Source organism: Peromyscus leucopus, chromosome 15 (assembly GCF_004664715.2).
Source record: "Peromyscus leucopus breed LL Stock chromosome 15, UCI_PerLeu_2.1, whole genome shotgun sequence".
NCBI classification, from domain to species: domain Eukaryota; kingdom Metazoa; phylum Chordata; class Mammalia; order Rodentia; family Cricetidae; genus Peromyscus; species Peromyscus leucopus.
Window position 1 is genome coordinate 11,804,680 of NC_051076.1, and position 12,234 is coordinate 11,816,913.

The window sequence follows — 12,234 nt, forward strand, 5'->3', positions numbered from 1 at the left end:
GTCTTTGATTAAGTTGCCATTTTTGCCTAGTTTCTACTTGTAGCTTTGATAGACACATAATAGTCATATATATTATGAACTACAATGTGTTGTGGGTTTTTTGGTTTATGTATAAATTGGCAATGATCAGGTCATTCCCAGTGCCTTAAACTAAAACTTGGTCCTCCCTCCTCACTGTCATTGTAGCCATTAGCCAGCCTTCCTCATATTCTGCTCAGTCTCTGATAATTACTACTTTACTCTCAACTTCTGTGAGATAACTTTAAAATTCCACATGAGATTGTGTACTGTGTGTTCTGTGCCTGGCCTGCTTATGTCATGGGACAGAGTGTCCTCTGGGTAATCTATCTTGCTGTGTTTGCATAGCACTCCATTGTAATGCAAGTCCTAATACTGGTGTAACACGTGTATATGAGATACACCACATTGTCTGTTGATGGCTATTTAGGGTGACTCTATACCTTGGTACTGTAATGTTGCAATACATGTGGCAAGATAAGATTTTGTTGACATACTGATTTCAAGTCATTTCCTGTTTCCTCCATCCTCCCTTTTTGCCTTCCTTACACTTCTTTTGCTAGGGGTCAAACTTAGGACTTATGAACCATGCCAGGCAAGCACTCTACCACTAGACTACACTCCCAGCCCCTGACCTCATTGTCTCTGAGTATATGTTCAAGAATGAGATTGGTGGAGAGTGTTGTAGTTGACTGAGTAACCTCTGTCCCATTAGGCTGGCTATACCACAGGGAGAAGAAGTACTGCTTCTTAAGGGAGCATGCTGTTGGGACAGCACGTTGTTGTGATTAGCATAACCGTTAGGGGAGGTTTGTCTCTCCATTAGTAAGGAACCCAGATAGTGTATGTGTGGAAGATGGCTCTTACTTTGTAGTGTCTGTCAGAAGTGGGGGACTTACACTTAGTTTAAGTCTCAGGCTATATTCACACTGGGAACTTTGTTCTCTAAGACAGATATATTTAGTAGCATTAGTGGGTAGCACTCCTGGGAGGTGGAAAGTAAATACTTGCTTTTTCTTTTTTTCTGTTAGTTTCAAAGTCATTTTTATAGATGCTTATCTGTGAGCTGAGAAATACAGGCTCCTTCCTTTCCACCATTTGAACTTGCTTGACTTTCTTTTCTCCATCAGTTGTCACAGGCACAGTATTGATCTGGAATGGGGTGGACACCTAGAGATGGTACTCTAGAAGAGGCTTGCTCTAGAGCACCTGCATGCCACCAGTACCCTGGCTTTTTTTTTTTTTTTTTTTTTTCTGTTTTGATTTCTTTCTTATGGACACAGAATCCTGTTTCTGAACAGTGTGAGTCTGAATCTAATTACCAAGGGACTATACAGCTTGTGATAGCAATCCTTTATAGATGCCCAGTTGGTACTGCACTATTCTTTGGAAGTCTTACACTAAGTAAATGCTGTTCTCTGCTTACTTAATAACTATTCAGTTCTCTCACCATGTGAGAGGAGAATGCTGCTGTTTGGAGCAAGACTTTGTGGCAGCTACTGGAAAGCGTTGTGCCATAGCAGACAGACATCCATGTTGGGTGTTACTCTCTGGAAAGCCGAAGTCAATTGTTCCATTTCCTTCTGTCTTATATCTGCTGCTGAGATGGCAAGTACTGTTCTGATTCCTGGTTCTTTCCTCTGGAGGCTTTAAGGATCTTCTCTTTCTCTCTCCCATTCTGCAGTTTGGCAGTGGGATGCCCTGGTGTGGTTTCTTCATTCTCTGTTCATCTACATTGCTGTTTGGTTGCTTTTCTTCTTTGCCTCTGGGCTTGATGCTGTGGGCTTCTCTGATTGGCCCTTGGGCTTTTGTAACTTCTGCCTGCATCCTGTCGCCATCTCTCTCTTCTAGACAAGTTCCTTGACTTCCAGCCCTTATGCCTAAAGTAAACCTGATGTCATTGTTTTAAGTTTGAGGAGCTTCTGATGTTCTTAGTGTTCCTTTCTGAGAGTACTGATTTTATTTCACAGGGATGATACATACATTCTCTCTTTGAAAAATGAATTAGTTTTAATTTGGGTTTTTAGGGGGTGGGCTTTACGTTGTCTTATTTCATGGGCTCGGTTTTGCTGTTTGTCTTGGTCCATGTCTTTCCTGTTACGGGTCTTCAAATGAATGGTGGTGATCTTCACTGTTCCTGTCTCAGAATAACACACTGTAAGCCCAGAATGTGTTGATGGCGAGCTAGGCTGTAGGTAACAAGGAAAGCTAGTTTCTTAAAAGGATGCCCACATGTCAGTCTGTATAGTTCCTCTTGGAACCCTCTGTCTCTAGAAGAACGGTCCTGCCGTCTACTGCATTTGGGGTAGGATTCTTTTTTCCAGTGTCCCTGGAGCATGGGTGATGACCTGCTATTTGTGTAGACTGTCACTGCTGCCCCATCCTGTTACCTGTAACCCAGGACTCTCCTCACCCTGACTCCTCTCCAGCACTTGACTTGAGTCTGGATTCTTACCTTTCCTCACTGGGTTGGTTGCCACAGTTTCACCCAGTGCCTTTGAAAATGATGATTATTAATGTATATTAGTTGTGCACATTGGTAGACTTCTGATACTTTTCATATATGTCTGTGTTGTGCATTGAGCATGGCTGTTTTCCCTTCCACCCTCTTGCCTTCCCTCCCACTTTTCATAGTAGTCTTTTCTTTTGCTTTCAGGTCATTGTCACTTTTGGTTTTTTTGGTTTCTGCATGTGAGAGAAAACATGTAATACCCGTGCTCTAAATCTGCTTGATTTCACTTAACTTGATGGTTAGATTTACCTGCTACCTGTAAATGGCATAATTTCCTTAAGGCTTAGTAATGCTGCACAGTGTACGTTTACTGTGTTTGATTATTTTTGCATTTATTTCTTGATATGACTGACTGATTTGGTACCCTGGCTGTTGTGAACAGGGCTTCAGTAATCGCTGTGTGGCCCACCTGTCCACCTTTTGGTTTTGTTTGTTTGTTTGTGGGTTTTTTTTTTTTTTTTTCTGTACTCTGCCTATTTCTTTTCTTTTGGGTAAATGATCACAAGTTGCATGGCTGGATCATAGTTGTATTTCTAGGAACTCCCATACTTCTACAGTGGCTATATGAATGTATATTCCCACCAAAAGCACAGAAAGGCTCCTTTTCTCTACTTTGGCACCAAATTTGTTATTTTTTTGTCTTTGGGGTAATAACCATTCCAACTGGGGTGAGTTAGAATTTCAGGGCAGGCTTATTTTAACTTTATCAAGATAGGGTTTACTATGTAGCCCTGGCTTGCCTGGAATTTGCTATGTGCAATAGGCTGGCTTCACACTCATAGAGATCTGCCTGACCCTGCCTCCTGAGTGCTGGGATTGAAGGTGCCACCAGACCATCACCTCAGTGTACCTTTAACTTGGATCTCCCTAGTGGTTAACAATGTTGGACACTTTTCATATAAATACTAGATGTTTGTATTTGTTTTGAAGAGCTTCTGTTTAGGTCAGTTGCCCATTTTTCAAGAAATCAAATTACTTGTTTTCTTGATGCTAAGGTTTTGTATTTATCTTCTGTCGGGTGGCTGGTGGGCAGAACCCCCCCCCCAATGCACTCTGTAGGGTGCTCTCACCCCTCCTCTCCCCCCATGCACTCTGTAGGGTGTTCTCACACACACACACACACACACACACACACACACACCACACACACACACACACACACACACACACACACACACACACACACACACACACACACACTTGCACTCTGTAGGGTGTGCTCTCACCCCGACCCTATGTACTCTGAAGGGTGTTGGACCCTGCTGATGGTTTCCAGGTCATTATAGCAAGACTCTTCAAAACAGAACCAGTTGGCTGGAGACAGAACTGATTTCTGTTTTTATGTCTTTCCGTGTTTTGATTATTTTATCTCTTTAGTGTGTTGGAGTCAGGGACTGTGATGCTTTGACTTTTGGGGTCTTTTGTGGCTACAGATTTTAGTAGAACCTTCTGTTTCTGTGAAAAAATGTCCTTGTTTGTTTGTTTTTGATAAAGATCACACTATATAAACTGTTAAGTGGTGTGAGCATGTTAACATCCTGTCCATTTGCGTGAGGTTAGTTCTTAGTTTTCTTATACAGTCATTTGTCTTTATCTGTGAAATACTTAGAAACCATATTTTAGAAGCTTTCTTGGGAAAACAGTTGAACTGCTCTCAAAGGCCACTTTAGGGAAAGATTTTTTAGAAGACTGTTAAATATTTTTAATGATAGTAAGCAATAAATTATAGTTGAGTCACTAGTTAGAGTTAGTCCTTGGAGCTGGGGTCCTGAGAGGTGAAACTGAAGGCCCTTTATGGATTCATTGCAGGAGAGACAGCAGCTTCTTCCATTTAGGAAACTTATTTGTCATGTGTAAAATTATCTGTTTATTCAGTCATATGTGTTTCGTTTAATGTTGGTAACATTTTGCTCACTGGGGGCGGGCACAGAGGCTGACTTTCTGCGTTGCCTACCTTCCCTTCTCTCACTGAATCTGGAGCTTGCTGATTTGTCTAAACAGGCTCCCCACAATTCCCAGGGACCCTGCTGTCTAGGATTACACGTGTCCTCTCTGTGGCTGGGGACTAAGGGCAGGTCCTCAGGCTTGTGTGGCAGCTGCTTCACGACTGACCATTTGTGTCCTGCTCGAACTGCTGTAGGTCTGGGTCAGTCGGCAGGGGGTGCCCACGACGGGAATCAACTGCAGTACAGTGTTCACTAGTTTACCAGTCTGTTTTCCTGTTCAGAGATTGCTCGTGTTGCCAGGCTTCCGTGTAGGAGTAAGTCAGTCATTGTTGAACAACCACCCAGCATCTGCTCCTCAGTAATGGTGTTTTCCTTCACTGTGTATTGTGTTGTAATAATCTTGTTACACGATATTAAGGACTTACTCTACCACGTTCTCTTTTGTTTGTTTATTTAGGTAGGCTTATGGAAAGACATACAGTTAGTTGAAATGAGGAGATGTAAGCACAGCCTATTCCTAACTCCCAAACAGAAGTTTGGAGTAGAGGATTGAAGATCAGATTTGGTCCTACCCAATGCTTCATTTACACACAGGAAGAGGAGCCGTTTGCACAACTATTGGTTGTTTAGGAAATTAGACGTGAGTTTCGGGGAAAATGTGTGAGGAGGTTAGCAGGAATTGTGGCGGTCACGAGCCCTGTGCTCAGAACATCAGAACCTAGCCGGGTTTAAAGCCGCCGTGAAGTAGACGCCCCATAGAGAGCAGTCCCTGCCCGTTCCCTGGTGTTGGCACATCTGTGTGGCTTTGTGTCAGTGCGTGGGGAGGACTCCTGCGGACACCAGCATCCGTGGTGTCAGACTGTGTGGTATGTACATTTTAAATACTCCTCACTTGGGGTACTCTTAGGCTGGGCTGGGCTTCGCTCTTCAGGGATAGTGGTGTGTTAGCTGACAGACAGACAGACAGACAGACACACACACACACACACACACACCCAGCCTGTGATTTTTTTTTTTTTTGACTTGTGGTTGTTGGAACCCACAGGCAAATGGGACCCACACCAAATTCTTTTTTTTTGTTTTTTGTTTTTTTTTTTGTTTTCTTCTCCATAGAGGTTGGTGTTGCTAGAGTTTTCCTGCCTGGCCCACAGTCAGGACAAATCTCTGTCACCCGCCAGTCCCACAGCCGCTCAGACCCAACCAAGTAAACACAGAGACTTATATTGCTTACAAACTGTATGGCCGTGGCAGGCTTCTTGCTAACTGTGCTTATAGCTTAAATTAGTCCATTTCCATAAATCTATACCTTGCCACGTGGCTGTTGGCTTACTGGCATCTTCACATGCTGCTGGTCATTGCGGCGGCTGCTGTGTCTCTTGCCTTCCTGTTCTTTTATTTCTCCTCTCTGTTAGTCCCGCCTATACATCCTGCCTAGCCACGACCAATCAGGTTTTATTTATTGATCAATCAGAACAACTTGACATACAGACCATCCCCCAGCACAGCCAAGTGCAGACCATCTCAAACACCTGCACTCAGGCCCGTGGTCCTAATTATCCTCTATACGGACCTGCTGGGTAACGCCACAAAGAACCCAAGAAGGGCTCCCACAGGACATACAGAACATCCCACAGCAGGTTGCACGTGAGTTGTTTGCTAATGGGTTAGGAGGAATTCTGAGGACACAGGTTGGGGTCAGATTGTAAATCTCATACTTGTGTTTAGGGATTTGGACTTGAGTTCTTAGGGTCTGATTTCACCAGGTATGTGCTCTGGCCGGATCTGATTGTTGTTAAGGAAAACAAAGGGTAGAGGTGGAAAGGTAGCTTCAGAAGACCAGCTTGTGGGAGGCCACTGCCAGAGTCAGCAAGAGGAGAGAAGCTGGATGAAGGCTGGAAGGGGTGCATTGGTACCCGGAAAAGAAGCAGATTGCAGAAGCAGATTGAAGGTTGGAATCAATTCACCTTCAGTCTGACATGATGAGAAGGATTGTAAATAACTGATTCACAGTAGGGAGACGAAAAACTGATAGTTTTTACCAAAATTGAGAAGATAAAAAGTGGAACATATTTGGGGGGTGGAGACTTTGGGAGGCGGTGTGTGCTCCCAGGTGTAATCAGAAATGAGACAGGACGGTGATGACAGGTGGGTACTGGAGCGTGGAGAGAGGCGTTTTCTAGTTGTAGAAATCAGCGTGGCTGCAGCTGGGGAGAAAAATCTGTGTGGTAGGGCTGCTTGTGGTGGGAGCTGATGGGCTCTGGGTGTCTTTGGGGTCCCTGAATCTGGTGACAGCTGCTTATCAAGTCAGGCAGGGTGAACAGTGTATTAGGAAGATTTCTCATGAGTAGATGGAAAGGTTTCTAGGTGTAGAGAACTGATTTTCCAACCTAGACCATAGGCCTCTCTGCACTAGGTGATGATGCCTCACATGGGCACTCTGTGTAGGTGCTGTGCGAGGAAGCAGTGAGTGCTTGTGTCTACAAAGTCTAACTTGGAGAGATCTGACACGGTTTTCTCCAGTCCAGATACGTACCTTCTGGGAGAACGTGTTTTCTTACAGACATTACAATGTCAAGGTTTGTTAAGACCATGAAGATAGGTTAGTTTAGTTTAATTAGTCTTAACAACAGTCATTGTTTCTTTTGCTGTTTTCTTCAAAAGCCAGGTAAACTCTGGTGGGGTTTTGTGGAATTAAGTTCTTTTCCTGAAGCCAGGACTGCATGTGCCATATTTTAAATCTGAATTTAAAGGAGACCTTTGGTTGCTATGGATGGCATTGCTCTGTGACTCTGCCCTTAGTTAAGACTTTCTGCAAGATTTTTCGTCATCGGAAATTGACACTGTCAGTATCAGATGGTCTTGCAGAGGGGAGAGTGATAGCTGCTGTTTTCTACAGGACAGAAATGTCCAGGATCAGTGCAGATTTCGGTGCATGAGGCAGGGCTGTTTATTTTTCCGTTTGTGCTTTGAGGTCTTTGAATGCCGAGCAGAGATTGGGGGGATGGGCATGCTGCTTATCCCTTCATCTCTCTTAAATGGCAGCCCTGGAATATAACCAGGCATTCAGTGTTGAGAATGCCTTTGAAGGAACAGGCTTACTTGGTGTCTTACAACCCAGACCTTGTGTGGTTAGGAACTTTGAAAACTGTGTGCTTCTCTGGTGCTTACACCTACAGAATCCTTGCCCCTGAGAAGAAAGCCTAGAAGGGAGGTCACACAGGTCACCAGGAGGCCTCAGCATTTTCAGGACATTTGTAGTTGGTTTGGGAATGGGTAGAGAAAGGTACTGTCCTCAGATTGCCCCTCACAGGGCTGTGAACAGGGCTTTATTCCCCTTTAGTCTGTAAATGGAATGTGTGGAATGACAGCTTGTAAATAATTCAGCTTAATGTTTGTTTACTGAAAATGCCTAAACAGTAGAGTTTAGACAAGCAAGACTCCAAGCTTGAAATGAAGGATGGGTCCTCTACATTACTGTGGATGAGAGCAGTTTAAAGTCAGCTTCCTATTGTAGTCACTTACAGAAACACTGTAGTTACGGTGTAGGATACTATCTGACATGAACAGCAGTTGTAATTGCAGCGAGTTATGTTTGGGGTGGGATATCGCTAAGTGTGGAGTAAGAGCTAGTCATCGTGAAGCTGCTGTGAAGATTCTGTCTTTAACTTGAAATTAGTGGTGCCCTGTCCTAGGTGAGCCCTGTCTTGCTCTGTGAAGCCTGTGCACCTGTGTTTGTGTCTGTCCCACTTACTTTAAAATCTGAAAAGTCTTTTCTGGTTTCTTCCTAAAAGTCATTATTTTGAGTAATAGACAGTTGAGAGTCTTGATGGGAATTGTTATATACTGTAACAATTACAGACTGAGGCCGCAGATTCTAGAATCTGATGAGATTCAAAAGTTGTATTCTGTGTGAGCATATCAGCCTGCATCCTGAAGGTGAGGGAGTCCCAGCACCAGTGCACAGGAAGTTGTTTGTGCACCCCCGCTGCTCTCTAGGCGTCACGGTGTGGTTTCTTTGACTTGTTGGTAGGCCGAGTCTCTGTCCTTTGTGCATATTGTCTTCCTAGAAATAGCAGACAAAATGAACTCTGACATCTGCAGCCAACTTTAAAGGGAGCTGTTAGAACTTCGTATCTGGACAGTATAAATTCAGAAGGTTCCTAAAATAATTCAATACAATTAGATTTGGAACATTCTTACTCATTTACATGTTGAGTCCTTAACATGTAATTCTTACAAAAGAATAGAGTTTCAAGAAGCTAGAAGTTTGTCTGCTTTGTCTTACTATTATCTAACTACTGCTTAGAAGGCTTCCTTAACAAGAAACAAAGTGGATTTTGTTTTGTTTTTTGAGAAAGGGTTTCTCTGTATAACAGCCCTGGCTGTCCTGGAACTCATTTTGTAGACCAGGCTGGTATCGAACTCAGAGATCTGCCTGCCTCTGCCTCCCGAGTGCTGGGATTAAAGGTGTGTGGAGACTGCCATACTGTTTAAATCAGGGTCTCACTTTAAGAATGTGTCCAGATCTCATTAGATACAATCACCCATGTGCTGAGTTGGGAATCTGGTGGGTACATGTTGTTGGTGGTATTTTGGCTCTTTGTGTGGGGGGGGGGGCTGCCACCCAGCTCCCAAATAAACCTACACATGGAGGCTTATTCTTACTTATGAATGCCTGGCCTTAGCCTGGCTTAGCTTCCAGCCAGCTTTACTGAAATTATTCCGGCTGTCTTTTGCCTCTGGCTTTTCCTGTTCTCTTACTTCTGTAATCTTATTATTCCGTGGCTTGCTGTGTAGCTGGGCGGCTGGCCCCTGGAGTCTTCCTCCCTTTCTGGCTCCTTCTTGATCTCCCTTCCCAGATTTCTTCCTCTATATAGTCTCTCTGCCTGCTAGCCCTGCCTGTCCTTTCTCCTGCCTTGCTATTGGCTAGTTCTTTATTAGACCATCAGGTGATTTACACAGCCACAGAAATAATACAGCTTCACAGAGTTAAACAAATGCAACATGAACAAAAGTAACACACTTTAAAATAACATTCTACTACAGGTGCGTGTTGACACAGGACCTCAATAAGAGTAGTGGGACTCTTGCTGTGTGCTAGGTGGTGCACACGGTTCTTTCTTGCTGCTGCTGTTAGAAGGAGAGACTTTTCTTAGAGCTGTAAAACCCAAGTCAGAACCAATCAAGACAGTTAAGCCAGCTCACCCCATGGAGGTCGGTGGAGTCGGGACTCAAATGCAGCATGACTGTCCCTGCTGCTGCAGTCACTGTGCAGACAGCTGTTGGTGTGCTACCTGCATAGACCTGCTTGACGTCCTGAGACCAGACGGACTAGAGAGAGGACAGGGAGGCAGCTGCAGCCTGGATTTTTACCAGGGTTCTCATTCCTGCTTTTGATGTAGAAGATAATAGAATGCCTGGGGAGTGGGGGAAACAACTTTGTGAATTTACCTGTTAGGATTGGCTTTTTAGTTGTTTTTGCAAGAAATTAAGATTTTCTAGAAAGCAAGTGTATTTTTTTATTTAAGTATTATGCACTGAATGCAAAATGTAAACTACCTTCTTACATGATTGTTTATGAAAACTCCTAAATAGGAAGAAAATCTAAGAGTAGTGTGAGGGATGCCTGCTTCTCTTAAGTCTACATTAGTCATTAACCCTTTTTTGTTTTGTTTCTGTTTTGCCTGCCCATCTTTCTCCTCATTTAAATTCTGGTTGTTGATAATTGAAGGCTGTAGCTATGTGTACACCAAAGATTATCTTTAAAAAATAGGGTTCTGAGATACAATTCACATACCATAAAATCCAGAAGATTCTTTTATAACTTTGAGTACCAAAATCCAGTCAAGGTTAACATATTATATTTGGTTTTATCTTGTCATCTATTCTAGCACAGTAAAACAACTGAAAAATAAAAACAAACAAATACCACTGACTTTTTAATAGAAACCAGGTGGTTGTTTTGAAGAATTAATAATGAGTCCGTGGGTTTCATGTACCCATGTTTATTTGTTTACAAATGTGCCTTTTCACTTTAAACTAGAAAGTAGGGACTAAGATGCTGATGGGATACATGACAAACATCTTTGGAGCAGTTAATCTTGGGTGTGCTGTTTTGATGCTGTACTGAAGCATCGGTGTGTGGTCAGAAGGTTCCATGGGTGATGGAGGCTTCCCAGATTAAAGGGATAATTAATTGATCAGTTTCCTTTGAGGTATGTGCCTCCTCCCCAGCAGGTTTGGGGGTGCAAACTTGGGAAGGAGCAAGTTTGGTCCACTGCCTCTTGTTCTTTTAGGACCAGGGAGAAGTGGCACTGTGTTGACATGCTTGTCCTGTAATCTTCATCTACAGTGTAGGTTCTTTATGGGAGGAGCTCTTGTACATTCATGAGGGACGTTTTCAGTTCTTATGACCAGTGTGATGGTGGGATATCCTTCATGATTACAAGCCATTGATGTTCATTTCCACTTCTGAGAGGAAAAGCTGCATGCGCTGTTACATGTATTCAAATGTGAAGAAATTTCCTGTGTATCTTCCATCTCACAGGGAGAATGTTCAAATAGGCTGAGTTAATTGTGGGTAGATAACTGTAGTTGAAAATAGTTTGCTAAACATTTTAAATAAAAACGGTATTTAGATGCAATTAGCCAGTACTAAAACTGTTTAGTTTAGCTAAAATTAAAGTAAAACTTAGTGTTACTGGATAAATCGATTGAAATTAACTTGTTGATAACTGCTAAATTTAGATGTGACCATTCTTTTAGGGTTTGGCTTTTTCTTCCTTTAGAATGGAATGAGATTAAACTGTGTAATTATTTGCTGTTGAACTAATAATAACTCTAGATCTTCCTCAGCATTTTTTAGCTGTCAGTGTGTCTGAACTTAATGGAAGCTGGTTAACACTTTAAGAGCTGTCTTTGTCTTTCAGATTGACACCAGTTGCTTCTGAATAATCTTGATTGAGTATTTGTATAAAAGCAGGCCATTGAGGGACACATTGTTTCTTTGCATCATGTGGTTTTATTTGGTACTCTTACCTGTGGATGTCGGTGTGGAGGTTAGAGCTAAATGTTGAATGGCCTCCTCAATAGCAGACAGTCTGTCCCTGAACTTGGAGCTCATCCATCAGTTGGGGCCTCTTGTCTTTGCCTTGCAGCACTAAGACCACAGGTGTATTCTGCCATACCCCACTGTTTTCCATAGGCACTGGGGATCTGAACTCAGGGCCTATTGCTTGCATAGTAAGTATTGAGCCATTTGACTGACCTCTATTCAATTTTCCTTGTCAGTTAGCATAAGGGTGAAGAGTTATATAGGTTGCTTTAGGCTGTGTAATTAGTACAACCTCACAGCAATTCTAAATAACCCGTGATATATGGTCTGGATGGGAAGTGGGGATACAGTGCTATAGTTGAGACCTCAAATGTCCCCAAAGGCCCAAGGGTCAAAGGTTTGAGCCACAACCTGTAGAGCTATTGGAAGGTGGTGGAGCCTCTAAGAGGTTGGGTTTATCTGGAAGAAATTGGGTTATTGGTGGCATGACCTTGATGGACTGTTGAAGCCCCATACCTTTTTCTTTGTCTTCATTCTGTACTCATTCTGTACTCCCATCATGCTGTTCTGCCTCACTGCAATCTACCTCACCAGCCAGTGGAAGCTACTGACCATGGATGCAAACTCAAACCATGAGTTTAGTTACACCTTCCCTTCCTTGAAGTTGTTTGTCTACAGCAATACAACGCTCATGTAGCTCCTAG

The 12,234-nt window shown here is 43.1% G+C and overlaps 1 protein-coding gene across 1 annotated transcript in view; it reads left to right on the forward strand.

The window, feature by feature from the left end:
- The window catches only part of Rrp15 (ribosomal RNA processing 15 homolog), a 32,324-nt gene that overhangs the window by 14,193 nt on the left and 5,897 nt on the right, over positions 1-12,234 (forward strand). The window lies entirely within an intron of this gene.